The sequence below is a fragment of the Stenella coeruleoalba genome, assembly GCF_951394435.1.
Source record: "Stenella coeruleoalba genome assembly, chromosome: 18".
NCBI classification, from domain to species: domain Eukaryota; kingdom Metazoa; phylum Chordata; class Mammalia; order Artiodactyla; family Delphinidae; genus Stenella; species Stenella coeruleoalba.
Genome location: NC_137164.1, coordinates 76,609,827 through 76,637,613, shown reverse-complemented (window position 1 = coordinate 76,637,613; position 27,787 = coordinate 76,609,827). Strand labels below are relative to the sequence as shown.

Sequence of the window (27,787 nt, the reverse complement as noted above, 5' to 3'; positions counted from 1 at the left end):
CTGGCAGGGGCTGGGTCTCCTGCTGGGTGCTGTGACCACCCACCGCAAGCCTTTCCTGAGACGGCCCCTCCTCTGCTCCGAGGGTGACGGCCCAGCTCTTCACCGCCCCGCCAGTGAGGGGTCTCTGCGCGAGCGCTTTCCTTGGCTGTGGGGAGGAAAGCCCACCCTCCGTGGTTGTGGAGGCTGGAAGGGACCAGCCCAGCAGCTGGTCCACGACGGGGGCACCTCGACCAGAGGCTCTGACCGCAAGACATTTCTCTCCTCTGAGCTCCGCGCTGCTTCCCAGGGGACAGGCCACAGCCTAAGGCACTGGTTTAAAACTGGAACCAGATGCTGTAATCTAGGAATATTTTCCCTATATTTTGTTTACATGGAAGTTTAAGAGAAATCAACAAGAAAGAAAGTGAAAACACAAATAAACTCCGTTCTGAGTCTTAAGAAGCAGCATACGGCAAGTAGGTAGATGTTTCAAAGCACCCCAAGGGTGTTATTCCTGTGCAAGGGACAGGAGCAGAAATAGCATTTCCTACAAAGCACGCTTCTTGGGACACCAGGTGATGATTCCGGAAGAAATAAACCTGAGTGTGAGCTTGTCACCCCTGGGTAGGGATTTGGATGGTGCCGCCTCGGAACATTATACTACAATCAAATGTAGCAAATTCTATAACCAGCAATTTCAAATTGTGCATTCCAAATTGATATATTCTACACAAATAAAAGGATCTGATTTTGGGCTTTGAAATCAGCCGCCTGCCTTCTGTTTGCCGTACAATGCCATCTGACTTCTTAAAAAGCTCAGTGCCTTTTTTCCCTCCTGCACCTGCTTAGCTGCAAAAGTGTCAGCATCTCCTCTCAGACGGTTCTGTGTGATGCGGGAGCTGCGATCACCTGACAGCAGCAGGGGAAGCGAGGTGCCCACGGGCCCTGCAGCGCCAGAGGTCATGGGGCCCAATGGCCCCGGGGCCTCGGCACCGCCACGCTCCCCTGACCCACCTGGGAGCCCAAGGCCAGGGATGTTGAGAGCAGAAGCTGCAGGTAGAGCAGCTATTCCTGACTGACAGGAGGGCCTGGATCCCTCCCAGGACCTAGCGTTCCTCCTGTTTGTGCAAAGATTCCTCAGGAGGAATTCGCATTTGAAGTCAGCATCACAGAGTGGGGAGTGGATTACTCACGTGATCAGACCGTATCGTGAAGTACCAGTCAGATCACCAGTCTGTGTGACCTCAGGAAAGTTGCTTGAGTTCTCTGACCCTCCATTCCCCCAACACGGGTCGTTCACAGCACTTCCTTCCTAGGGTTGTGAAGACTGTACCATGAAATACATGTCCAGTTGAGGCAGGAGACAGACAGGCCCCAGGCCGAGCAGCTGCAACGGGTCTCCTGCTGACACTTCGAGACAAGGTACCAGCAGGAGCACTGGGCTCTGATTAGGTGAAAGACAAAGTGACCGCAACTTCCTCATTCCTGTGGTCTCGGGGATTCCCCGCCTGACGCATGCGTGGAAGAGGCCCTTAGTCTGGGGGAGGGACCAAAGGAGGGAGGAGACGTCAGCCCATAATATGTCCTGCCGGCCTCCCAGACACCTTCGCGCTGGAATCCATCTTGGCGGAGAGGTGCGCACACCCACCAGGAAGGACCCTGAGTCAGACCAGATATGGGCACAAGCGAGATGAGTGGCCAGAGACAACCTGGAAAGCTGGCCCCATGTAAGCAAACTAAGCCGCCCCTAGCGCGTGCAGCTCACGCCGCGTACGTGTTCTCCCACACGTGCTTCGCTTCTAATAAACGCTGTCTCTATTTCACAGTCTCGGTCTTTCTACTGAATTCCTTCTCCAAAGAAGACAAGGACCGGGGTCCTTCTTCCAGCCGTCCCACCGCCAGAACCAGAGTACTCGGAACAGTGCCCGGCACAAAGGTGAGCTGCTGCCGCTAGGACCACTGTCCCCCGTTATCATCACAGGCACCCTTCCTTAAGAGATTATATGTTTTAGAGACCTCAGCCTTAGTCCAAATCCTTCTTTATCTCCTGTCTCCGTGAAAATCGATTTACTAAATATTTTAATCTACAGTGTCTAGTACATGCTGGGTGCTCAGAAATATTTGTTAAATGCTGAATGAACGCGCAAGCATGAGTGCCTGAAAAGACAGTAAAAATAAAGATTACATTCTCGAAGGACAAGGTTGTGCACTTCAGCGACCTAGGGAGGCCTAAGCGACAGCTGTTTTGATGGGAAGTGATAGCTCTCGGGTCTCCCCACCGTTCTCCGGGGCGGGAACAGCCCTGCCGAGTGAACTGCAGGGGATGGACTGGAGCCATGGAGGCCTGGTGACACCGCAGACCCCGGGTCCACCTCACGCCAGAGGTGTGAGCACGTCTGCAGGGGTAATCGTGGAAATGGGACACTGACATTTCAATGTTAGTAAGGGAGCAGTGATTTGTGATTTTAGTAGCAGTATCACAAATCACTTGCTTCCAAAATAACATTTTTGAATGCTTTCTCTGCCCCTTTCCAAAAATGTAGAAAATATAAGGCAGTACTTATGATACCCTAGTAGGAGGTCACATCTGTCTCCTGCTGCCCCCGCTTCCAGAAATACTGCTTATTTTTATGGTTACACCTTTTTGCTTATTTGAATTCCGGCAGAGTGCCTTTGAGTTCCAGAGAACCTTGCCTGCCTGAGCTAAAGTACAGAGCTATTCGATGACTTCTATTCCGGAATGAAGTGTGAGCAAGGTATAACTATTTCCTCTCCTGTAGCTGTGATAGTTACATACAAGGATTTATGTTTAAAAATATTATCCCCCAAGGGTAAATCTTTGCCACGGGGGAGAGTTTCCGGGCCTGGAGTGGGTCGTGGAAATCTTCAATGTGTGCGTTCGTGAGGAAAGGTCGTATCTGACTTTAAAAGTCTTTCCTGTGTCACAGGCCCTGAGTCAATATGCGGTGGGTGGGATCCATTGAATTGATCCCATGTCCAGGGATCCCTGGCAGATGTTCTGTAAATCAGCTTCTGGGGAGGAAGGCGGGCTTACAGAGATGCCTTCTCCTTCCCTTCCCCATGAGTGGTGGCCACGCTGCTCTTTCTAGATTAGAAGCTGCCACTGGGGGGCAGTGAAAATGGAAAGGGGGCACCCCAACCCTGGCAGCAGTAGCATGGCCGCTACATGGGGAGCTCAGACCCAGATCGTCGTGCTGCTCCGAGGCCAGCGGGGCGCTGTCTGGGGGCCGCTACAGTGTGTCCGTAAGATTCCGGGAGAGCAGGCGCCATCCAGGTCCACAGAGCAGCTTCGCCAGGCGCGTGTTAGAAACGCACATTCTCGGGCCATACCCCCGACCCACTGAATCAGAGACTGTGGTGGTCCAGCCCGGTGCTGTGTTTCAACGAGCCCTGCAGGGAAATCGCGTGCACGCTCAGGTGTGCGCACTTTCATCCGTCTCCTTTCAGTGAGGAAAGCTTTCGTTTTGTTTCATTTAAATAATTATGTGGAGGGGAGGGGCTGGGGTTGCCGGGGAAAGGTCCCCCCGACCCTCACTCCAGTGAAGCTGCTCTGGGCTGCCGGCTGGGTCTGCCTGTCTTCTCTCAGCCGTGCCTCTACCTGCCTTCCTCTGTGGGTCACATGCAAGACACAGGTGGTTCTGGTTTTTCCTGATCTTTCTATGCAACCCACCGGGGAGGACTCAAATCTTTAGCATCAAGATGTCAAGGGAAGCCAAGATCCGCCCAGAAGGCTTTTATGGCATGTGTTCGGCTGCCGAAGCGTCACACGAGGCTACGTGTTCACGAGAGGAAGGTACGGTTAGTCATTCAGGGCCAAATGTGCGGCTAAGGCTCCCCCTCTAGCTCATCTGAAAGTGTCCCCAGGCTTGCCAGAGAAGGTGGGTTGCTATGGTGATGTAGGAGCTGAGACAGAATTTGGAAAAGGATTATAAAATGTTCCAAGAGAAGAAAGGCTTCTTACTATTTAAAAACACTCGGTCTGAGTATAGGCAGGTGTCTTTCGCTGCCTGTTTCCCATAACGTCGCTGTCCTCGTGACACGAATCAAAATTTCCTAATTTTTAAGACAAAGCAGTATCTTATTTTACAACGTAACTCAGGACCCCAAAAGATCAAAACCACAGAAACAAAGATCTTTCTCCTAGCACATCCCTCACTGCGAGCTAACTCCTGACACAATTTCGCTGTCTGCACGTGTATTTGAGAAACTGACTTAACGGATGCGATTTGCTGACTGCTGTTGCAGACGCCCAAGGTCTGGGCTGCTCTGGGCCTCGTGCGTCACAGAGGATAGTAGGATCGCAGTGTTTCCAAGGACTGTCACTCAATAAGCATGAAATTACGTTTAATCACAAATATAATGTAAATGAATGTAATCAGGTAATTAGAATGTGTAAGTGGCGTGATATTTGCAACACGGAGCAGTGCGCTTATAATGTTGTGTAAAATTATGTTAAAAACTCTTATTGAACTTTGTAATAAAAAGGCAGTGTTCAGAGAAAGCAGATGATTTTAAAGTTCAACATCTTGATCGCTTCAACATTTCATTTATGAAATGCTGTGTTTAGCCAATACTTTTAACAATTTGCTAAATATGTTTTGTAAAAATCAAACAATTTCATAGTTAGTGGAGTGCTAAAACGCCCTGGGATCCATTCTCCTGGCTGCATATAGCTCGAACAGCTGAAACCATTTTAAGAAGATGCTTCATTATAAATCATTGAAAATAGGAATTCACAACAGAAATGCTGACACAATCCTTTCTTCCAAATGAGGGCCTGAAGTACCACCGGATTCCTGATGTGACCGAATGACAAGATCTGACGTGCCTGCTCGGGCAGAAGTGACGCAGACAGCTCTGCTCGGCGAGGGCCGTCTGTGCGGCGCGATCTGGTTGCTTCCAAGTGAAGTGACCCAACAGGGGCCGCACCCGCTTTTCCAAGTGTGTCTGTGTATAAACATCCTGATGTTGTGCGGTGGCTTTCAAGGTGCTTCCAGGAGCTCGGGGCTGCCCTGGGGCCCCTGGTCTGCAGCAGCCCTGAGTCCCTCAGTCAGAGCACCTGTGCCCCCATCTGCTCATCTGGGGAGAGAGTGCTGATGCAACCTTTGGGAATTCGCCGGTATTTGGCGGAAGCAGCACCAGGTTAGCGCAGGATCGGGGCCAACGCTGGGCTGATGAAGGTAGGACTGGGGGTCCTCGGAGAGGACAGGGGCTGAGCACACCCCGAAGGGAGACAGGCTGGTCGGCACAGCCAGGAAGAAGCAGATGCTGCAGCCCGGCTGAGAAGTGGAGGCCCGCAGGGCAGAGCAGAGTCGCTGAAGGTCCAAGGCTACGACCCTCTGTGTGTCTCTGTATCTTGAATTCAGAGAAAACCACACAGGATGAGGTATTAACACAAGCTGACTATACATGAAGTCATAGTTTTTCTGATAATCATGAGGTAAGTCTCCAAATGGTTCGGTTCTCCTCCTTTGGGGTGTTTGAAGTTGACTCTCCTACCCCCTGGGAGTTAGGGATGGCCACGTGACTTGTTTTGGTCACTGTAGTTGAGTAGCGGGGGATGTGTGTATTTAACGCCTGTGTGTGAACCCGCTTTCCCTTCCCAGTTGTCGTGCTTGTAAGCCCACATTGAGGACCCCCCAGCCAAGCGCCCTGCGTGCCTGTGATGAGACCCCCAGCCCTGCCCCCGGTCCAGCCTGAACGTGAAGTCCTCCTGTGTGGGTGCTGAGACTCGAGCTGTTTGTTACGACAGCTTAACAGCCTCCCTGACTAATGCAGATGGTGCATCTGGTTCTGATGGACCCGACAAGGAGAACTGGATTTTCTAATTAACGTGTGTGACGCACATTTGCAATAAATTGCATAAGCTTCAATACACAATGTATTAGAAGACAAATCCAGTGCAACTATGTAAACATATGCTACACAAATTTAAACGTCATCTTAAAAATGGAAGAGTGGGCACAGAGGTTTTCAAAAGCGTTAGTAGCATATGAACAAGGAAGTTGAAAGACCCTTGGGCAGTCCTGGTCTGGAGAATCAAGAACCAGGAGCACAGGCCCAAAGCTGTTTTGGGGGGAACTGTGCCCCCAAAGTCCCCACTCCCAGTGCCTCAGAGGGTGACCTTATTTGGAAACAGGGTCATTGCAGACATAGTTAAGATGAGGTCGTGCTGGAGTAGGTGGCCTGTGATCCAATGTGACAGGTGCCCTTAGACACCCAGAGTCTGGTTCTGAGGCCAAGACCCTTCTGCCTGGTCAGGTCCCTTACGTGTCCTGGGGAAGCTGGCCCGCGTATGACTAGACAACCATTTCTGTGTAACTCACATTCCCATAGAAAGGCAGAAAGACCTGCCCATGTTGACTCAGTACGTGCTCAGTCAAGGCGGGAGCCTTGGGTTCCCTTGGGAGTTCTTGGGCTCCACGGACGGTAGCCCCACACAAGTCCGTTAGCGTTTAGGCAGGGAGCCTCTGGGGCTGATCGGCCTTCGCGTTGGATTAACAACAATACAAATACGCAGGCTCCACGCGCAGTCAGCAGGACCCGCGAGGGCCGAAGCCCTCGTGGGCGGAGATAGCAGTGGGGCCAGAGGCAGGGGCTCCTGAGGGGCCGAAGCCCTGGTGGGTGGAGATAGCAGCGGGGGCCAGAGGCAGGGGCTCCTTGGCAGGACCCGTGAGGCTGCCACCATGCGTTAAGTGCTTCCCTTAGTCTTTATGCTTCTCATGCCCAGGACCCCGGGGCCCCAAGAAGCAAAGCCTGTTCCTAACATCACAGCCTGGTGAGCGGGGTCGGGACTCACCTTGACCCCCAGCCCCCACGATAACACCCGGCCACACTGTCTCCCCGGAAGCAGTGGAGACTACCCGTTAACAGGAGAACGGAAGAGGGGCAGCCTGCGCCCGCCTCGGGGGACAGGGCCCCACGGGGGAAGGAACCGGGGAGCTGTTCCAGGCAGGAGGCGCTGCTGAGCCTGCACGTCCCGGCCGGGCCGAGGGGCCTCCGACAGCAGCCAGCTTTGTTCCCACCGTCCATCCTCAGCTGCGGGTGGTGCCCTCGGCCCAGGTCTGGTTTCAGCAGGTGCCGGGGCTGCGGGCACGGAAACAGAGGCGCATTCATCGTAACGCGCGGCCGCCCAGCGCCGCCCATGCAAGTGCAGCCAGGCCTCCCCGTCCGCTTGGGTGCGGCCCTGCCGGGCACAATGATTTATTCATGTCTCCACGAAGATGAGTATCATGTGGGCTCATTATATGATGGATTTCAGCTCCTCTGAATGATCGCGCTGCCGCGTGGGACTCGCCGGAGGCTGGGGCCCTGGGAACAGACACCTAACACCGAGGCTTCGTGGGAACCCTGTCCCCGGGGCGCCCGCCTGGGCGGCTGGGAGGTGCACCGGCGAGGCCCGGGCCTGGCTCTGAGCGTCCGGCCGCAGGGAGACCCGGTCTCGTGGGACTCCAGCGACAGAAGGCATCTCCCGCTTCTCTGGAGGCCCTGCTCTCGGCTCGGGCAGGCCTGTGTCTCCGCTGATGGACAGTGGGGAGGGCGCCGGGGGCAGGGGGAGAGGCAGCGCCACTGCTCTGAGGTGGCACGGCTGTGGCCCAGGAGGGTCTGCACAGGAGCTGGTCCCGAGGAGGGAAGGGGACCCTCAGGACGGGCAGTGTGAGGTGCCGGCGGGGGAAAGGCCCGAGTCAGATGCTTGGGGTCGTGGAGCTCACGATGCGCTCAGCGGGGAAAGGGACCGGGAAACCGTGCCTCCGGAGCTTTTAAACAGTTAACAAACAGGACAGGAAGCATTTATCAAAACAAGATTCTCCAATGTGCCCAAGGGCACTTGGTGAACAGAGTGAGTCAGCCAAGGAGGCGGGGGTGGGGGTGGGGGTGGGAGGGGGGGTGGCAGGATAACACTCCCGTGCTGTGGGGCGGCACGAAGAGATTTCTGCTCAGAAACCGGTGAGCCGGGCAGCCGCGCAGGGTGGGGACAGGCCCCCTAGGGAGGGGTGTGGTTCTGTCCCCTCCCCCCTTGTCTGCTTCACTCACACTGTGGGAACCATGGCCCCGCCCTGAGGACTGCTGTGATGGTAAAGACCCCCAGGGCGGGGCCAGGTGCGCGTGGTGCCCCAGCAGTGGCGCTGTCATTGTCACGAGGGCAGGGCGCCAGGTGGAGGCCTGGCTGAGTCGTTCATGTGTGTTCCGTCCAGGAGAACCCCCTGTCCCCTGTCCCTGCAAACGGCCTCAGGGCTCCGTCAGCGCAGTGAGTGGGGGCCTGACAGCTGGTCCTCAAAAGCCATCAGGCCTGCAGACGTTCTAAGTGGCCCCAAACGTGCAGCAACCCTGGTGAATCTGTTTGTGGATTTTCCAACACTGATAAGCTAAGAGTTCTTAAGCGTCTCTTGGGAGTTGCCCCAAGCACAGACCACCCTGAACGTGAAAGAAACAGAGTGTAGCGTCAGCTTGCACAGGATTTAGATAATTTCACTTGCAAACTGAGTCTAGATGTCTTTGCTGGTTTGCCATTAAGCTCCCTGTGGGTTTTTAAAAATGTCTCCCATAGGCGTCTGGTTTTATTCCCAGGTGCTAATTTATTTGTAAGGCTTACCTTCTTATCAAACTGGACAAATGACGTCCTCAGTGTTCTATAAATTCACAAATTGGAAATGTGATGGTTGAACACAATTCTACGATGCAGCCAGGTCGCTACATGAGAGTGTTGGGTGGGCACAGGGTCCTCAGAGGTGCCGCGTGGGCATCACAGGAGCCCGGTTCCCTGACATGAGGGGTCTGACGTGGGGTCAGATCCACTGGGGAGGCCTCCTCCAGCCCAGCCAGGCCCAGGACCGCTGGGGGGGACGGAGCCAGAGAGACCCTCGCGCTTGGTGACTGACGGGATGCTCGGGCGGGGGGAGCCGGCGGTTGCGTGTCGGGTCCAGGCTGCCTCTGCTTGCACGTCCCTGCTGCTCCTACCGCCACGTGCGTCAGCCGGGCTGGGAGTGCGGCGGGAGCGCGGGGCTCCCTCCTGGTTCCCCACAAGAGGACAGGAAGGGACCATCCGAACCAGCTTCGCTGCAGGCAGGGCTGGGACTCCTGAGACCAGGCCGAATCGATTTCCCGTCTAACTTTGCGTACGTCTATACCTCCGTCTTAGTCCCGCAAGATACGAGTTTACGATGGCTTTTGCGTAGATACAAAGGGAAAAATCAGTGCGAGGAAAACGAGCCAAAGAGAAAAGAGAAAAAAAATTAAAAACCCGATAAAGCCAGAACTCCAGTAAATATACCAAGCTGCACGGTGAGGACCAAGGCCCTTGCTGGAAGCAGGTCACAGGCCTACTTCCAAGCTTTCTAGCAACTCCTACAGAGGGAGGCCAGATCAAATGCATCAGTAAAATAAAAACAGGCCACTTGCCTGGGAGAAATACTCATATTTTAGTCCTAAATCCAGAACTATGGCTCCTGAAGGTTCTTATGAAGGCGGTAATGAGCGACGTCCTCCACATCGTTACTGTAAATACACAGCTCATGGCTGTGTCATGAGAAAGACACGGACACCCACAGGGACATTCAGGAAAATCACCCGTCCCGAAGCGCCGACGTGACATGGCTCAGGTAGGAGGTCAGTCCAAGGCCACCGCGAAGAGCTCTCCCCCATGGGCAGTAAGGGCGGTGGGTCGGGAGGGGCTCTGCTGCAGCTGGACGTGGCTGTCATGGGTCTGCGGGCCGTGGTAGGGGCGAGGGTGCTAAGCCCGTTCTGAAGGTTGAGGAGCTGATCGGAACACGAGCTCAGATTTACCTCCACCCATGTGGTCCACAGGTAGTACCCTCTTACGTGGCTGCGTCCTGCCCCAGAACTCAGTGGAGGGCCGCTTGTTTCCTGAAGACGAGCTTGGCCCGGGAACATCTCCCAGCAAGAGTGATTCGACGTTCACCTTGGCCATGAGACACACAGTGAGGCACAGCGGGGCCGGGGGATCTATGTTCTCCAAGTCGAGCGCATGACACAACAGAAGCCCAGGGAACTGTGAACGCCAACGAACTGCTGGGGAGGGGGGCGTGCGACAGCCACAAGCTCAGACTCGGCTTTGGGGGCGGAGGGTGGTGCCCCTTCTGGCAGCGGTGAGGCCGCGGGGCTGCTGTCAGGTGGACCCGAGCCCTGGACACCTGGGCAGGGCCACATGCTCTCACCCACACGTTCGCCTTTCTATCGCAGGGGCCCATCTCAACCCCAGCAATGTACCCAGTCATTGGAGGGGAACTGAAAAACTTTGCCCTTTTAAACATTTCCCTTGGAAACTATCATCTACAGAACGGCTGCCCTCTGACCCCAGCTCCAGAGTCGCGGTCACAGGCAGGCCCATACGAGGCCCCACAGCCCGTGTGCCCCCGTCCTGCAGGGGAAGACTCGGCCAGCAGCTGGAGAAACCCATTTCCTTGGTCTATGTGCTCGGTGGCCCTGGTGGCCCCAAACTAGCCCTACAAAGTCAGGAGGGTGTAAACCGGGACAGCTGTTTCTGTTTGTTTTCCTGCTTAGAGTGACCGTGATCTAGCCGCGTCCTCCTTCCTGCCTGTGCTCTGAAGGGTGGCTGCACAGGGCGTGGGGAGCAGGTGGAGAGGTGACCCTGCAGAGAAGGGGGAGCCCCCTGGAAACAGGCCTGAGCCCTTCCTAGCCCACGGTTCTGTCCTGACGGCAGGCTTGTCTATCAGAGTCGGGGCAGCAGGAGGACGGGGTATGTCTGCACGAAGGCAGCTAACCCCGGGCCTCTCTCCACTTCCCCAGAGTGAGTCATAGAAAGTGGATCCTGAAAAGGGGCTGAGAAATCCTCTTTCAATCCCACAGGGGCCCCCGTGGGATTGGGCCTCTAGACCCCTTTTTCCATGGAGGGCGCTCCCATCCCTTATATCGCCCCCCATCCCCGTCCTGGGGTACACTGCTGGGCTTCCTGCTGCCGTAATAAAAACAACCAGGAGGCAGGGCGTATGGGGATATATGTATACATAGAGCTGATTCACTGTTATACAGCAGAAACTAACACAACATTGTAAAGCAATTATACGCCAATAAAGATGTTAAAAAGAAAACAAAAAAACAAACAAACAGAAAGGAGAGGGAAAGAGAAGCGGTGGGGAAGAAAAAGATGCATTTTTTTAATCATAAAAAGAGTTGAATCAAGAGAAAGAATTGCAAGGAATAAAGCAAACGTTGCAACGAGAGGTAAACATCTCAGTGAAGTTAAAAGGTCAAACAGATAAATGTAAAAATCAGTGATAAAAGGCCAGAGCCAGTGAGCTGAAGAGTTTAGAACGTAAGAGCTAAAACAACGAAAAGGTGGCGGAGAGAGGCCAGGAGAGGAGACTGTGAACCCGCAGGCGGCTGAGGGGCTGGAGTGAGACGTGGGTAATATTTATAGAATATTTAGAGGAAAACACTTTTAAAAGAAAAGAAGGCAATTAATTTGGAGATGAATAGGAGAAAGATCAGGACGGACAAGGAACAGGAGACCAGACGGCGGGGCCCAGGGTCTTTACCAATCTGGGGGGTCTGGCAGCCCTTGGGGGGGCGTGTGCTCCCTCTGATGCAGAGATGGCTCTGGGGACAGAAGCTGGGGAAGCAGAAGGGCACAGGCCTGCTCGGTCCCTCTGCCTCCTTCCCAGAGGATGCTCCCCTCTCGGGTCTCTGTTGGGAGGGGACGGCACCCATCGGCGCCCACTCAGGACTCAGTCGTGCTGGGGGGTGTCCGCGCGCAGATTCCAGGCTGCCCTGGAGGCACACACCAGGCCAGTGTTCTCACCCCACCTTCTCCCTGATCAGATAGAGCAAATATAGGTGACATATTTTCTGGCTTTTTCTAAGTGCATCCAGTCTAATTTCCCAATCTTACAGATTTCATATTCCAACCCTTGTGACCTAAATAACTAAGCAGGTGTTCACTTTTAGCTCAGATCAAACCAACAAGTTCATGTCAGATGCCCAACAGGCAATACTCTGTTTTTGGTGAAGGCCACAGAAGCTTCCTGGAGTCGAAATGTGTCCTCACCTGTAAAGTTGAGACAGCAACCTGCCCAGTTCCCCACAGGTCACGCTGAGCAGCTGGGCGGTGGTTTTGTGTAAAAGCCTGTGTCTGGTTACAGGGACGTGCCCTGACCATCAGGAATCATCACTGTTGCTGAGGCGGCCGCTGTCATAACAGAATGCACAGCTTCTACAGAAGGACCACAGAAGAGGGAGGAAAATGCCCTAAAACCTTCATAGAGAAAAGGAGCATTTTATTCTCAAATTACTGCTGCTGGCAGCAAGAAGCTTCGTATAAATTACAGTTCAACTTCCCAGGCGGTGTTCCCACCACGGCACTGTGTGTTTAGTGCATAATTGCTGCGCTGAGATGGGCAGGTCACCCAGTCAGGGACCTGGCTGTGAAGAATGAACTTGGCTGGGAGCCTGGGTGGGGCTGTGGGGAAGGGAGATGAAGGAGAGGAGGAGGAGGGGGAGGGGGAGGGGAGGGGAGGGGAAGGAGGGGGAGGGGAGGGGGAGGGGTAGGAGGAGGAAGGGGAGAAGGGGAGGGGGAGGGGGGAGGAGGGAGAGTAGGAGGTGGAGGGGAAGGAGGGGAAGGAGGGGGTAGGAGGGGGAGCGGGAGGGGGGAGACACGGAAGCGAAGAGGAGACACAGAAGGGGGAAGCTGTGACCACCACATTCTATGCGGGGTGGGTGGGGTGGCTGAAGGGGCCGGCTCTCCCTGCAGAGCTGAAGGAGCCTCCCTGGCAGCTCCTCTGCCCCCAAGGGTATTACAGAGTACAGCCCTGCGTATGCAGATCCCTGCAGTGGGGCGCCTGGGTCTGATCAAGGGGTTACTGAGTATAGAGGTTTGCAGAGCAAGTTCCTGGGGAATCAGTTTGCTGCAATTTCCAACCCACTTTCAATGCTCATGGCAGTGTAGTCCCCCCGAACCTTCAGTGGGGGGCCATCGGATCTGGTCAGACACCCGAGAGGCAGCGATGAGGGGGCAGGAGCTGGGTGCCACGGAGGGCGGGGCCCTGTCTTAACACACACCTGTGTGTAACAGCCTCCTAAGAACCAAGAGGCCAGGAGTACGAAGTCTGCAAAACAACCAGTTTACCCTTCGCCAGAAAGACTGGAGGAGGAAGAAGATGGAAGGCAAGATGTTGGCTAAACATCTGGGGATCAGGGTGTAGGAAGGACAGGGCTGAGTGTCCAGGAAGTTAGAGTCTAAGCTCAGGGGGACACGGAGGAATTCATGCAGGATTCCACAGGCATGCTCGATCCCGGAGGCCCTAATGATTCCCCTCGTGTGGGGTGGGTCCTAAGCCCACACCCTGAGCCTTGCTGGCGCTGTTCAAGGCTGCAACACAGCATTACCAACGCTGCCCTTCCGGTGTGTGATCCCAGGATGTGCAGCCTCTCCTGGCACCCTCTCAGCCGGGCCCCGATGCCAGAGAGGCCCTATGAATGGTACCACTGTACTGGCCGAGGGGACACCAAAACTGACGGCGCCGTTCTCAGACCGCGATTCAGAATAAGATCATCTCTAAGCTGACGGAGAGCATCTTACTGTGAATCAGATTAGAAGGGAACGGTGTGCAGGCACTAGGTAAAAACCCAACGCCGAACGGAGAGGTTGCCGAGTTAGAAACGTTCGGAACCAAATGACAAGGCAGACGTACAAGGGAAGGTGCCCACGCCTGGTTCTCCCCTCCTCAGGCTGGGGGTCCAGCCACAGTCCAGCCCGCGCTCACCGAGGCCCTTCTCCCGATAGGAACGGACAAGTTCAAGGGTCACTACCTGCGCCCACACACAAGCGTCCTCAGGCCCCCACCGGCTGGGGCTGTGGCAGACGCCAGCGCAGTCGCGTATGGCAGGCCGGGGGGTTTCCTGGTCACCCACCGTGATCCGGGAAAAGCCGGGCGTGGTTGGCTGCCGTGTTCCATTGGGTTTTACTATTGTTTAGGTGCTGTAAGGCCAGCGGGTCAGGAGCCAACTGCCACCGAAAAGCGTGCAGGGCCGCGTGGGGGCGCCAGGGCGCTCAGAGGGCAGAGGGAGGGGAGGCGTGGGCAGAAGCGTTTCCTGCGGTCTCCAGGGAGCGACCCGCGAGGCAGGGCGGGCAGGCCTAGGACCGGCTGGTGTGAGTAACTCCAGAGGGGTCCGGGGTGCAGGGCTGCCCCCAGCTGTCTGCCTGTCAGACCTGCCCCGGCGGACTAGAGCAGGTGGACAGTGGCTCCCCTAGGAGTGAGAGCTGAGAGAGGAGCTGGAGGCGGGGGTTTAATCAGCCCCTCAAGACGGGGAGCTGACCAGCCCCCAGCCAGCACCTCACCGTTGGGTCAAGACACCATTGAAAAAACTCTATTACCTGCTGAGAAATCAGAAGACCTGGTTGGTTTACTCCTCAAAAAGAATGTGTGTGTGTATGTGCATGTCCATCTATGCGTCAAATAAATACAGTGTGTACATCTTGTATTTCATATGTGTGTTTCTCATACTGTGTATTATATCATAGTTATGTGTATAGTGAGAACATTCTCTGTAGATATATATGGAGAGAATGCGCTCTCTCTACATATATAGAAAGCATATTTTATATACGATATATATTTTGTGTATGATTCACATGTAATACAAAGCACGAGAAATGTCTGTAAAATGGTTTATGCCCTCCTGTGAGACGGGATGGACCCTTGCCACTTCGTGAGACTGAAGGTGTCTCCATCTCAGAGCAGACTGGGAGGTCCTCCCTGACATCTCTGGGCCGCGACGAGGGGCCGGTCCTCTGCCCAGGAGGCAGCGCTGGACGGCTCTGCTGAGTCCGTCCTCCGGCCCTGAGACGTGGCGGCGCGACTTCACCCTTCCAACTTCTGAAAGGACCCCTACGAGCGGGGCTCAGAACCAGGACAAGGGTCTTTACTACCCAATTTCATCTGGGGTAGAAAATGGAGGGGACTTTGCTGATAAAAAAAGACTTCCGTTTTTTAAACTGGCATTCGACGCTTGGAGGTGGAGCGCCCTCCCTCTGCCTCGCGGGCCAGTCAGGCCGGGTGCTAAGGAGAAGGACGGCCTCCGACCGCACCAGCACTCTCCCCGACGCGGTCCCCACAAGGAAGGAGCCTGGAGTAGCTCCTGAGGACGCTGTCGGGGGCGGTGTCTGCGTGGAGCCCAGGAGACCGTGAAGTCATTAACCCCAGCCTGGCGGGATGCCTCGTCGGGCCCTGCAGGCCCCTCAGCCGCTCAGCACAGAGAAAGGCCCGCGACAGTCATTCTGGCGCTAAGGAGGGTAGCTTCCTGGGGTCAAGGGCGGCCTCACGAAGCGGGCGAGGGCTGCCTTCAAGACACTACTTGTCCCTTGATAAGGCAGGGCTGAGGCCCCCGGCAGGAGCCCCACGGACAGAATGCGTGTGGGCAGTGGGTGGAGCTGGAGCTCAGGCCCCGGCTCCCCCAGGGGTCCCACCCCCATCCCAGAGCTCCCGGCCCATCTGGGCCCCGGGAGCCTGTCCCTCTCAGGCGCTGGCTCAGGCACTCCCTGCATCCCCCGCCCCCCGGCCAGAGGAGACGGTGACGACGTAGGGTCTGGACCCACCGCAAGCCCAAGGATGGGATCTGCAGAGGAGACGCGCTCAGCCTGACCCACCACGTGCTGCCCCTCCCTGGAGACCCCGGAGCCGCCTTCCCCTCACCACTGTCTCCTGCGGGGCACCCCGGGGTCCCGGCTCCGGGGGCATGGTGCACACAGAGCAAGGGGCTCCCTGTGTCCCTGGGTGAGGCCACCACCCAGTCTGCACTTTCTGTGCCAGGAGCCACCTGTCAACTCCCCAGTGACTGACGTCAGGAAAGTCCTCTCCCTTCGGGGGAGTCTCCTGTTCTCTTGCTCTGGTGCAGGGACGCATCCAAACCAGAGGGGCTCTTCCCTTAGAATTTCTAGTGAGAAACGGGGTGAAGAACCAGGCACCCACCCATGCCTTCTCGATAACTTCTTCTCAAAGCCACGAAGCAAGGGTGACGTCTTATGCCTCCAGCTCCATTTGCACGTGGCTGCACCTGCGCCTGTAACTGGGATCAGTTTAAAGAACACTTATGGGGCACCAACTGTATGCACCATGGCAGCTCTAAGAGCTAAGAAGGTGGCTGCCTGTCCTGAGGGTGTACAACCTAGCGGAGGAGGTAGATCTAGTGCCCTAAGGCTAGCACCATGCGGACCAGGGCTCCTGGGGGGACTAGCCAGCGCTTCGGGAAGCGGGGCGGGGTGGGAGAGGAGGGGAAGGAGGTAACGTAGGAGGCTGGCCTCGAGAGTCCAGTAGGGGTTTGTACACCAGCTGGGCAACGGACGCCTTCTGATCGATTGAGCAGGAGGGGCCCGGTGTTGGAATATCTAAGATTTGAAGCAACGCTTCCCATCTCGAGTTGGAATGTGGACTCCAAAGCATTTCCATTTTCCTGCATAAATCCCAGGAGAGCCAGAGACGGGCTCGGTGCTCACCAAACACTTCCCGTCTCCACCCTGGGCCTCGGACGGCCTTTGTCTCCCAGCCGCCCCGTGGCCCAGGCACCCTGCAGACGGGGCTCCGGCCGGTGGGCCCTGGACGGCTGCACAGGGCAGGACCCGCCTCACCCGGGAGAGCCACATACTGGACTGTGGGAGGAGGGCAAAACCGAGCTGTCGCGACGTCAAGCCACTGGGACACTGGGGCTGCTGCTAAGCTCTCCACTTACATGCCTGTGCGCCGGCCGGCAGTCAGAAGGACGGCGGTAAGGAGCGGGGAGAAGGCAGACCCCGAACCACAGCCCTGCCTCTTTCCTGCCCTGCAGTGTCTGCACCTGGGAACCTGCTGTGGACCAGAGAGCAGACTGCGGGCGACGGACGTGTGGCTCCCATCTGGGCCGCAGGAAGGACACCCCTCTCTGGACTCACGGAGGTGGGGGGCTGGCTGTTTGCTGGCTGAAGGGTGGAGCTGATGGAGGATAAGCCTTAATGAGCAGGCTTCCGAGAGCGGCAGCATCGTGTTATCCAGATGGGATGACGCTTCCAGTGGAACCCACAGAAGAGTGGACGCCTCCACATTCCAACAGTGGAAAATGCTGACCCCTAACGCATTCCACTTCCGGGGCCCGTCCACTGCGTCGGCAGCAGGGCCCAGCTCCCCGCGGGCCCGCGTCAGTGCAGAGGGGATTTCACAGCGGCGGTGGCCGATGCGGGGTGGCGAGGACGGCGGTGCAGGCAGGGCCGCGGCCGGAGACGTTGGGCTCCGCGGGCTCCCGGCGGGAAGAGGACTGGGGGCGTGGCCTGATCACGCTGCCCCCAGGTGCGCGTTGGGCATCATTTCCAAACACTGTAGGAAACAGAGCTAAGTTCCCACAGACACACACAGAGACGGGCTGTAAAGCCTGTGGTCCCCTGACTGCTGCGGAAAAGATCCTCTCCTCTTTCAACAGCAGCCATCGGTAGACTTTTTCATGACCAACCCTGTCCCCACGCAGGTTATTTGACTTGGAGTCTCTGTCGTGCCTTTAATCGCATTGTTTCAGATCAGCTGCTTTACTCCCAAACTTTCTCCCGGGGGGCGAGAAGAACGGCGCCGAAACGGTCGTTGGCCGGACGGGCGCCCGTTCTAGGCCCCGCCTTCTCCGTCCTGTCCCGGGCCGCGGTCTCGCCGGCACCTTCCGCTCTCCTGCTCCCAGGGTCCAGGCGGGTCCTTTCCACTCCTGCCCCCGCCATGCCCTCCCCACTCAGGTGCCATCAGTCCTGCCGTTTCCCCAGCAACACGCGGAGGGTCTCAAGATACTTCATCGCATTCGCACACCGAACACTACCCGTCACATTCATGGTTTCTCTGCCGTCCTATTAACCTGGATTTTGTAACCCAACCAGCAGGAAATTCTGTTTTCCATGAATCGCTATAAAGCTAGCACAGCCCTTCCCGAACTCGGGGACCCGGCATTTGGTCAGTGGCTCATATAAAGTCCGCCAGGGCTCACAAATCTGCAGAAGACACACCGCTAGGAGAGACATGTGCTGAGCCCAGGGTCAGACGTGAGGGCTACCCACTGAAAAGCACCGCTAGGAGAGACATGTGCTGAGCCCAGGGTCAGACGCGAGGGCTACCCACTGAAAAACACCGCGAGTATGCTCATCGTAAACATCATACCACCGAGAGTAAAGAGACGTGACTTGCTAAGAGTGTGGGTAGCTGGCAGGTATATGCGTTGAGGTCCACTTGGAAGCCTCCAGCCGGGGCTCCATGACTCTATTCACCCTCTTTCAACGCAGGGCCTGCCTGAACAAATCTCAAGGTGACCGAGACAGGATCACTAACACAGGCGTGACTGATGACAAAATCAAGACTCAAAATCCTCACGACGGGTGGGAGCCTGGCCTGGACCTTGGAGAGCTGAGCACCTCGCAAGAGCTGATGTGCAATCCTCCTTCCCCACTCTGCACTCAGTGATGGCACGTCAGTGGCTGGAACTCGGCAGTGCATGGACCCGGGTGCATCGATACGGATGCATGCGTGTGGATACACGGACATGGGCGCCTGAACGCGGAGGCATGGACATGGGTGCATGAACGTGAATGCACAGACATGGATACACGGAAACCATGGAAACGGGTGCACTATAGAGCAGGGCTCCCCCCACCCCACCAAGAGCCGGTTGCAAGGCATTCACCAATCACGCCGCCGACTAAAACCTTCTATATCCTTAATGCAAGGGAGCTGTTTTACCGGTTCTGGTTCTCATTTGAAATTCCTATAGGACGGCCTGTCCCACAACTGACTTTGGGATCTGATGTGTCTGGGCGCCTCGCCTTGTCCCTGTAGGTCTGCTGAAGTGACAACATGTCCGGCAGCTCTGGAGCAATGCCACCCATCCTGCTTCTCCCCTCCCCAAGCCAGCACTTGACACTTTGAACCCAAAGCTGCACCTTGTCCTTATTCCTCTCAAATGACTTCCTGTTGGTTCTCTAGAATGTTCCATCCCTTACCAGCTTTATGGTCTCGGGGAGTCACATAACCTTCCCAAGCCTCATCAGAATCATTACTGATAAACGTGAATAATAATATAATTTCAAATTATGGTTGGGAGGGTAAAATGACACAAGCATAAAAATGATTTGTGTTTAGTAGTTACCTGTGGTTTTTAGAGTTAACTAATCAATTTCCCCTAAAATCCATTAGAGTATCACATAAAATTCAAAGGTGAGAGACAGCGTAAATAAAATACAGTTCAAGATTCTGACAAATGAAGTTTATCTGAAAAGCCATTAAAAACTTAGACCAAATGGGTTGATAAGTGTCTTAGCGCAGGCAGAAAGGATGATTTATAGAGAGCTGTAGAGAGAGTTTACCTGGTGGAGCCTGTTATAAAGTTTGCTAGCACCTTAAGCGCAGGTATGGTAGGGTTTGGACTGGCCTTGGCTCTCGGGGCCTGTGATGATGTAAGGATGGTGGTGACGACGCCAGCTGACGTTTGTTAAGCGTCTACTATGTAAACCATAGGTAGTAGACACTCTGATTCCTACTTGATGCTCATTTTCTCGTTTAATCGTCATAACTTACTGTAATTGTTGTGCAGTAAGGAACTGGCCTGGTTTTGTCCCGGGTGCCTGCGAGGTGACACGAGTGTCTCTGTTACGCACATTGGCCCCTGGATGAGGATGATGTGACTCGGGGGGGGGGGGGGCTACGCCCACAAAGCTGACCGCGTGATGTCAGCCCGAACTCTGACCTCTCCGAGAGGAGGGTGGCTGAGACCCTCCAGACGGTTGAGTTCAATCGTGCCTATGTAGAGACCCAGTAAAAACTCTGGACAAGGGCTTCCCTGGTGGCGCAGTGGTTGGGAGTCCGCCTGCCGATGCAGGGGACACGGGTTCGTGCCCCGTCCAGGAGGTTCCCATATGCCGCAGAGCGGCTGGGCCTGTGCGCCATGGCCGCTGAGCCTGCGCGTCCGGAGCCTGCGCTCCGCAACAGGAGAGGCCACAGCAGTGAGAGGCCCGCGTACCGCAAAAAACCCCACAAAACTCTGGACAAGACCACATCCACGTGCCAGGAGGGTGATGCCCCCAATTCCACGGGAGACGGCCCTGGGGCCACCCACACCTCGCCAGGGCTCCTCTTCCTTTGGCCGGTCCTGATTCGTGTCCTTGATAATGAAATGATAATGGTAGAAACAGCACTCCTGAGTTCTGTGAGTCACTGCACTGAAGAGGTCACGGGACGCCGCGATTTACAGCGAGTGGTCAGAAGTGCGGTGGCCTGAGGACCCCGGGCTCGGGGCTTGCGTCTGGAGCGCACTGCCGCCCACCAGCTGGAGCCCCAAGCTGATGAGAAAGCAGAGACCGGGGAGGCCAGACAGTGAGCACCAGACCCCCTTTGAGTGTGTGACACGGCTGACCCGAATCCACACTGCGGGGACGCATGTGTTCTGGGAAAGTGGCATCACCTCCAGACCATACTGGGCGTGCAGACCAGGAAAAGGCTGAGACAGGAGCTCTCCACACGAGGACACAGCCCAGCGGTGGGAGAAGGTTCACACTTGCTTGGCGACCAAGCGCCTCTTTAGCTGAAGGTGCAGGGGCGCACAGGCCAAATTAGCTGAGGTTTCCCACCTCATCCCCAAATAATAAAAACAGACGGTCTCAGTGGACACAGGAACGTTCAAGGAAAAATATATATACAACGAGCTGGCACAGAGTCCCACTGGGTGCAGGAGAGCTTCGGGGGCGACCGCACAGGCAGGTTTTCGGTCTTTTCCCCCTTCTGCTCCTACAAGTGTGTTTCCTGAGCTGCCTGGTGGCCCCATATGGGTTTGCTCGTGCTGGGCTGAGTGAAAGGATTTGTTTATTTTTATTCTCACCCATCGATACAGGCAGGTGCGTACACTGAGCTTTAACTCAGAAAGTGCCCACGGATGCGACTGACACGCTTTAACCCGGGGACTGAACAGAAATATTGCCACGGCTGATCCGCCCGCTCCTGAGCCGCTTATTACAGCCCCAGAGAGCCTGGTATTAAGCCGCTTTGAGCCGCATCCAGGCATAATGTGCGCCTCGGCTGAAAGGCTGGCACGGGAAGGAGATGCACTCAGGGTGTAATCACAGCCACTACCGGAGCCGTCAGGGCAGCCAAACCTGCACTTTCCGCCGTCAGCTGCAAGCAGCTCGCTGAAAGGGCCGATCAGACACCAGGCCTGGCCCTCGGAGCGCATCCAACGGCAGAGGGACCCGAGAGTAGCCACTCCCGCAGGGGACGGGGCCGCTCAGCGTTGGTCCGAAAAGGTCGGCGTTTCAGGGGACGCCGAGGATGCGGTGTCGGAAAGCTGTCGCCACTCACTAGCCCCTCCCGGGCGAGCCCCTGGAGGAAGGGGACGTGGCCCCCAGCCCTCCCTCGGGAGCGTGACCCCCGAGTCTGGGGCCCCAGGGCCTCCAGTCACCGCCTGGTCCTTTCCGTGGGGCTGCAGCCCCAGCCCTGCTGTCCGGAACTCACCGAAAAGGCCCCAGGACGTTCACGCCTGGAGAGAAGAGGTGCCCTTCAGGTAACAGAGGTGGACCAGGCAGCTTTGGCTCCCCTGTCTTTATGGGAAAGCCCAGGCCCAGTGACTCCTGAGTCTGTGGATGGGACGTGGCCTGGATCAGACACTGTGCGGGCTGGACTTCACACTCACCCCAGAGGCACGGGGTGCAGCCCTGCGAGAGTGACTTGACCCTTTCAGAGCGATGCCCTAGACGGAGGTGACCTATCCCCTCCTGCTTGAAGGAGGACGTCTCTCTAGACAGCTGTTTGCCAGACAGTGTCCCACAGGCCGCTGTCCAGAGAAGCTGAAGATTTCTGAGCGCCGGGCTGACGTGGGGTCAGAACGGGTGCGTTTTTAAATAAGGCATCCGCGAGTGGTGGAAATAAAAAACAAGCCCTAATGGCAGCTCTGGATTTAGCCAGTTAAGAAGGAAAACCCTATAATAACGATGGTGGCCACTTGGACAGATCAGTTAGCGTAGCAAGAGCAGCCTGGCCGTGGCGCAGCCCCTCACAGGTGATTAGCGGGGTGGGGGGGGCACGGGGGGGTTAGCGGGGTGGGGGGGGCACAGGGGAGGGATGTTAATGGATTTTATTATGTTTGCAGTATTTGCTCACCTTGGCCCCAAACTGCATCTCACATATGCCATATTCTCTCCTTTTTCATTCTTTTCCTTGCAGAACGGGACATGAGCTTTTGAATGCTTTTGTCTGCCTCTGTCAAAGGCCGTCAAAGCGGACACCTGCACTTGGATGTTAACCACAGGGTGTGTGGCGGGGTTTCCGGCGGGGCGGCAGCATGAAGCCGGTTGGTCGGTGTGGCTCAGCCTGCGTCCCGAGGTTCTCCCAGAGCCTTCAGTGATCCTCCTGTGTGCTTGAGGGTCCAGAGCTCTTGAATGACCCAGCGGATGGGATGAGGGGCCCTGGTCAGCCCCAGGGCAGTCAGCAACCTCGTGCCAGCCCTGTACCTCGTGATCAGTGGGGATTTGTCCAAAGATTCCCACGTGAAAGCCAGCTCTTTCCTGTCTGAAACTGTCCAGCTTTCAGTTTTAAATCCAGCAAATGCATCTATGGGAATTACCTTTTTATATGCCTGTCTGGCTTTGGGGATGTAATTTTTATATTATTTAAAATGTAGGCTTAGGAAGACGAATCCCGACATCGTAGAATTAGTTTCTGCCTTCAAGGCACTGGCGTCCCCAGGACTCCTGCGCCCACCTGGGTGTGCCTGCTGAGGTTCTGAGAGGTTCCGAGAAGTGAGGGCTTTGGCTGGTGTCACCCAGCTGGCAAGTTTCAGTGCCTCCGACCGCACCTTCCTGGAGGTTGGCTCTGGAGCCGGGACTCTGAGTCACTGTGGTTTACGGCTTTCAAGTCGGAGCATTGCCTTCTCTGCCAGAACGTGTGGGAGAAGCCATGTTAGGCTGTTTCTACCCAACATGAAACGACTTCTTCTTTCATGAAGCCTAGGAGCCCTTGAAGACAAGGCGCACCCCACGGGAACAGCCACTGGGCCCAGGCCGCCTTCCCCTTGGTCCTCCTAGCTCTCCCGAGCTGCTCTGTAAAGCCCTCAGCCCCAGCCCCCGTCCTTCCTCTTCCTTCCCTGTGCTCACCGTCTACTCTCCCCTGCCAGCCACGCACGCTGCTTCCTCCATCCCCACCGGGCCTCGCCGGTCCGCTGCCGACCCTCTCCTTCTCCCCAGGGCTCTGGGGCGCTGGCCTCCTGGCTCCCCCGGGTGGGTGCCTCCTGGGTGGCCACTTCTCCCCCCACGCCCTGGCTGTCACAGCCCCTTCGCCCTCAGGGCTGAGTGCCCACCCCGGATCTCCCCCCTCCACAGACCCCGAGGCCGCCCGCCGTGCTCTTGGTGCAATTACCCACGTGGATGCCGCTACCCCGTGAGAGCGACGCCCTGTGCTGCGGGCCCCTGGGACGTCCACCTGCCCTCTGGACACCCACGTAGACGCCATGGAGCCATGCCGGCAGGTCCCAAGAGCCGGCTCTGACCCAGCTGGACCCCCCAGAGCTTTCCTACTCGCCTGCCTCTAACCTCCTACTTTCAGGGATCGCCGTGTCTTGTTACTTTTATCCTCCGAATTCCTCTTGCAGGCAGCTCCTTCTATGCGTCTCCTCCCTCATCAGGACGCGGGGATCACTGCCCCCCCCCCCCCCCGCCAGGGCAGGGACCAGCCCCCGTGCCGTAGGCTTGGTTACGGGAGTCGCAGGAGATGCTCAGCACGGGCACCACAGTGCGCACACAGAGGCGGCTCAGACAACAACCAGCTCTCTGCCTGCAGCTGGGGGCGGGGCTGCGGGCACCCGGGGGCGGCACTGCTGCCAGGTGGGCACGGTCATCACTGGCAGTTCCCGTTGAGGAAACAGGCACAGAGAGGGGCAAGGGTCTGCCCTGAGTGCTAGGGAGTGCCCATCGGACCCCAGAACCCGGGCTCCACACCGCTCTGGACGTCAGGACGCCCGGGACGCAGGATGCAGGTGTCGCCATGCGCTGGTCTCAGCATCCTCGTGGGCTCTGGGCGTCCGACTTTAGCCGACTAAGGCCCACCTGGGCCCCCGGCGCCGGACGGGGACCTGCTTCCGCCCAAGTTGACTGTTCACTAATCATGCTCCCCTTTCCTCCTCCAGATTCCAAATGCCGAAAGGCGTGGGTATGTGGGAGAAACAGAAATGAAGCAGGGAGGGTCCTGCCCCCCCGTGAAGGGGCTGCTCTCTGGCTGTTCTGAGGACCCTGTGTAAACAAGTCCCTTCCCCAAGCGGTGCACGAGTCTGACGGCGGCCGTGGCTAAAAATAACGACCCTCGTTAGCACATTCAAAGCAGTGGCTCGATCACCCACGACCAGCTGAAGGCTGGGCTGGCGGCGGGGCCTGGGGCGCCTTCCTCCCCCCGTGGCTCCCGGGAGCTCAGGACCTGCTTTCTCCCAGGGGCACCGGCTGCCCTCCGCGGTGGGAACATGTTGCTATTCTAATTGCGCTGGTAATTAGAGCTCAGGACTTTGAACCTCCACCAAGGAGACGGCCCTCTGCAGGGAGTCAAATGATGCGAGGCTGGGCCTGAAGCTCTGCTGCTGGCTGGAGCCTGCCTGTCGCTCCTGTGAAGGTTCTTTAAAACCTATGTATTGATTTGTTTGTTTGTTTTGTCCTGCTTTGCCATAAACTCCTGGTGTCCGATCACTGCTCCGCTCCGTGTGCCCTGAGCCTGGGGCGGAGAGCTCCTCTCCCTCAGAGACGGAGCTGGCGGCCCACGAGCTCTGACGCTGCTCTAGCCCCCTGACGCCTGGCCCCGAGGAGTGAACGAGGCAAAGACACCGAGCGGGTGCATGGGTGGGTTTGCCTCTTGAGGGCTCCGCTTCCCTGTGTGCATCTGGATACGGGTGAGTCTCAGATTTGGCAACAAATTCTTTCCTATCAAAACTTTCAGAAATAAAATGAGCCATGCGATCCGGCTGACTTACAAAGTGATTTCCACAAGATGAACCGTAGCTCTGACTACACGCCAGAGGAAACCCTCTCAAACCTTGCATGTGTCACAGAATGAATTAGTCCGCATCCAGGCCCGAGTCTACATGGGTATTTCAGGCCGCGAACGAACTGTGGAAAGCTCTGGGCACAGAAATCCAATGTCCTGCCGTCACCGTTGAAGCTTCCACTGACAGCATCCCACCAGCTCAGTGCTGTGTGGGCACCTTGGTGACAGAAATGACAGAGGCCTCGGCCCCCCAGGGGTGGCACGTGTGCCCACACATCTCCCTTGAATACTGGGACGCCTGTGTCAACCACTGTGAGCCACGCACAACCTGGACTCAAGGGATGACTAAGGGGTCTTGTCCCCGGTCTTAAAGTCCTTATTCCGCTGAGAAAATAATAACTTATATTGAAGATTATGACATTATGTCCATTGTCTGTAAGGCCTAAGCTGTTTAAGGTTCTTTGGGCAAAGCTTTTAAAAGAAACAAAAGCTTCCAAAAATGCTTCTGGACTGAAGGAATGAACAATCCTACAGTTGGAAAAATTAACCTGAAAATAAGAACTGCACCTAGCTAAACACAGGTGAGAGACTGAACCCTGACTAGAACAGTGAGAACACTCAGCCTGGCCCCTCAGCAAAGACATGGAGACACACTGATTCCAGGCATCTAAGGAAACTTTTGTCTAATGGTGAGCTGACCACTGAGCGAACTGAGCAAAGACCTCAGTGGTCACACGTGACATAAAACATGGACTTGACAGAATTAGTTCAGGGAATTTACTAAACAAACGGCAACATCAACAAACGCTGAGGGGAGAGAATCTGATTCCCAGAGTTGACGTGTTGTATTACATAAAATGTCCAGTTTTCAACAAAAAATTATGAGACGTGCAGAAAAACTAGAAAGTATGGTTAATAAACAGGGGAAAAGTAATCAACAGAAGCTGTCCCTGAGGAAGCCCAGACACTGGACTTTCCAAGGCTTTAGACCAGCTATTTAAAATATGTTCAGGGCTTCCCTGGTGGCGCAGTGGTTGAGAGTCCGCCTGCCGATGCAGGGGACACGGGTTCATGCCCCGGTCCGGGAAGATCCCACATGATGTGGAGCAGCTGGGCCCGTGAGCCATGGCCGCTGAGCCTGCACGTCTGGAGCCTGTGCTCCACAACGGGAGAGGCCACAGCAGTGAGAGGCCCGCGTACCGTAAAAAAAAAAAGAAAATGTTCAGTGGACTAAACAGAAGTATGAGGACAGTGTCTCACCCAACAGAAAATATCATAGAGGGAGAAATTACTTTAAAAAAAAAAAAAAAGAACCAAATAGAAATTCTGGAGTTGAAAACTACAATAATTAAAATTTAAAAATTCATTAGAAATGCTTAACAGTAGATTTGAGCAGGGAAAACAGCCAATGAACTCAAAGATGTATCAATTGAGATTATGCATTCTGAGAAACAGAGCAGAGAGAATGAAGAAAAATAAAGAGAGCCTCAAAAACCTCACAGAGGCCACTAACATATACATGATGCAAGTCTCAGAACGAGGGAAGAAATGGAAAGGGGCAGAGAGAACATGTGAAGAAATAATGGCAGAAACCTTCCCAAACAGAATGAAGACATTAATCTATACATCCAAGGAGCTCATCAAATTCCAAGTAAGATAAACTCAAAGAGATTCACACACCGATACACACCCTGCAGAAAGACAGAGAACCATGACAGCAGGAAGGTAGCAGTGACTCATCACACAGAAGGACTCTTCCTAAGGTAACAGCTGGTTTCTCATCAGAAACCGTGGAGACAGAAGGCAGTGGGAGGACATTTCCAAACTGCTGATAGAAAAACCCGGTCAACCAAGAATTCTATATACCGCAAAACTATCCTTTAAAATGAAGGAGAGATTAACAAACACCAAGAGAGTTTGTTGCTAGCAGACCAGCCCTACAAGAAATACTAGAGTCCTTTGGACTAAAATGCAAGGATATTAGATGCAACTCAAATCCACACAACGGCATAAAAACACCAGCAAAGGTAGCTACATAGATAAATATAAAAGACTATAAGAGCATGTTTTTAACTCTTTTTTTCCTATCTGGTTTAAAAGAAAATAGCATAAACAATTATAAATCTGTGGTGATGGAAGATGTAAATCCTACCTCATCAGGAATTACATAAAATATGAATGGATTAAACACTCTAGTCAAAAGGCAGAGATCAGCAGAATAGACAAAAATAACATGATCCGACTCTGTGCTGTTTGCAAGAGATATACTTTATATCCAAAGACACAAGTAAGCTGAAACTAAAAGGACAGAAAAAGGTACACCATGGAAACAGTAACCAAAAAAGCAGTGGAGTGGTTACACTACTATCAGACAAAATAGGGTGTAAGATAAAGTTGTTACTAGACGCAAAGTAGGATACTTTATAATGATAGAAGTGTCAATCTATCAAGAAGATATAAATAATATGCACCAAAAACAAGAGAATAAATTAAAGGAAGCAGTAGCTGATAGAACTGAAGAGAAAAAAGTTAACAATAATAGTCAGAGATTACAACTCCCCACTTTCAATAATGGATAGAACAACTGGACAAAAGATTGATAAAGAAATAATAGACCTGAACAATACTATAAGCCAACCAGACTTACCCAACATCTATGGAACACTGCACCCAACAATGGCCGGACAGACATTCTTCTCAAGTGAACATGGAACATTCTCCAGTACATACAACATGTTTGGCCATAGATTTCAATAAAGTCTCAATACATTTAAAAGGATTAAAATCATAAAGAGTATGTTTTCTGATCA

At 55.0% G+C, this 27,787-nt stretch overlaps 1 long non-coding RNA gene across 1 annotated transcript; it reads left to right on the top strand.

The window, feature by feature from the left end:
• The first annotated feature begins 1,596 nt into the window (after positions 1 to 1,596).
• Positions 1,597 to 2,871, top strand: LOC307176649. Its single transcript, XR_013824857.1, has 3 exons — positions 1,597 to 1,706; positions 1,806 to 1,915; positions 2,646 to 2,871. It is a non-coding gene; the product is annotated as an uncharacterized lncRNA (long non-coding RNA).
• The last annotated feature ends 24,916 nt before the right edge of the window (positions 2,872 to 27,787 follow it).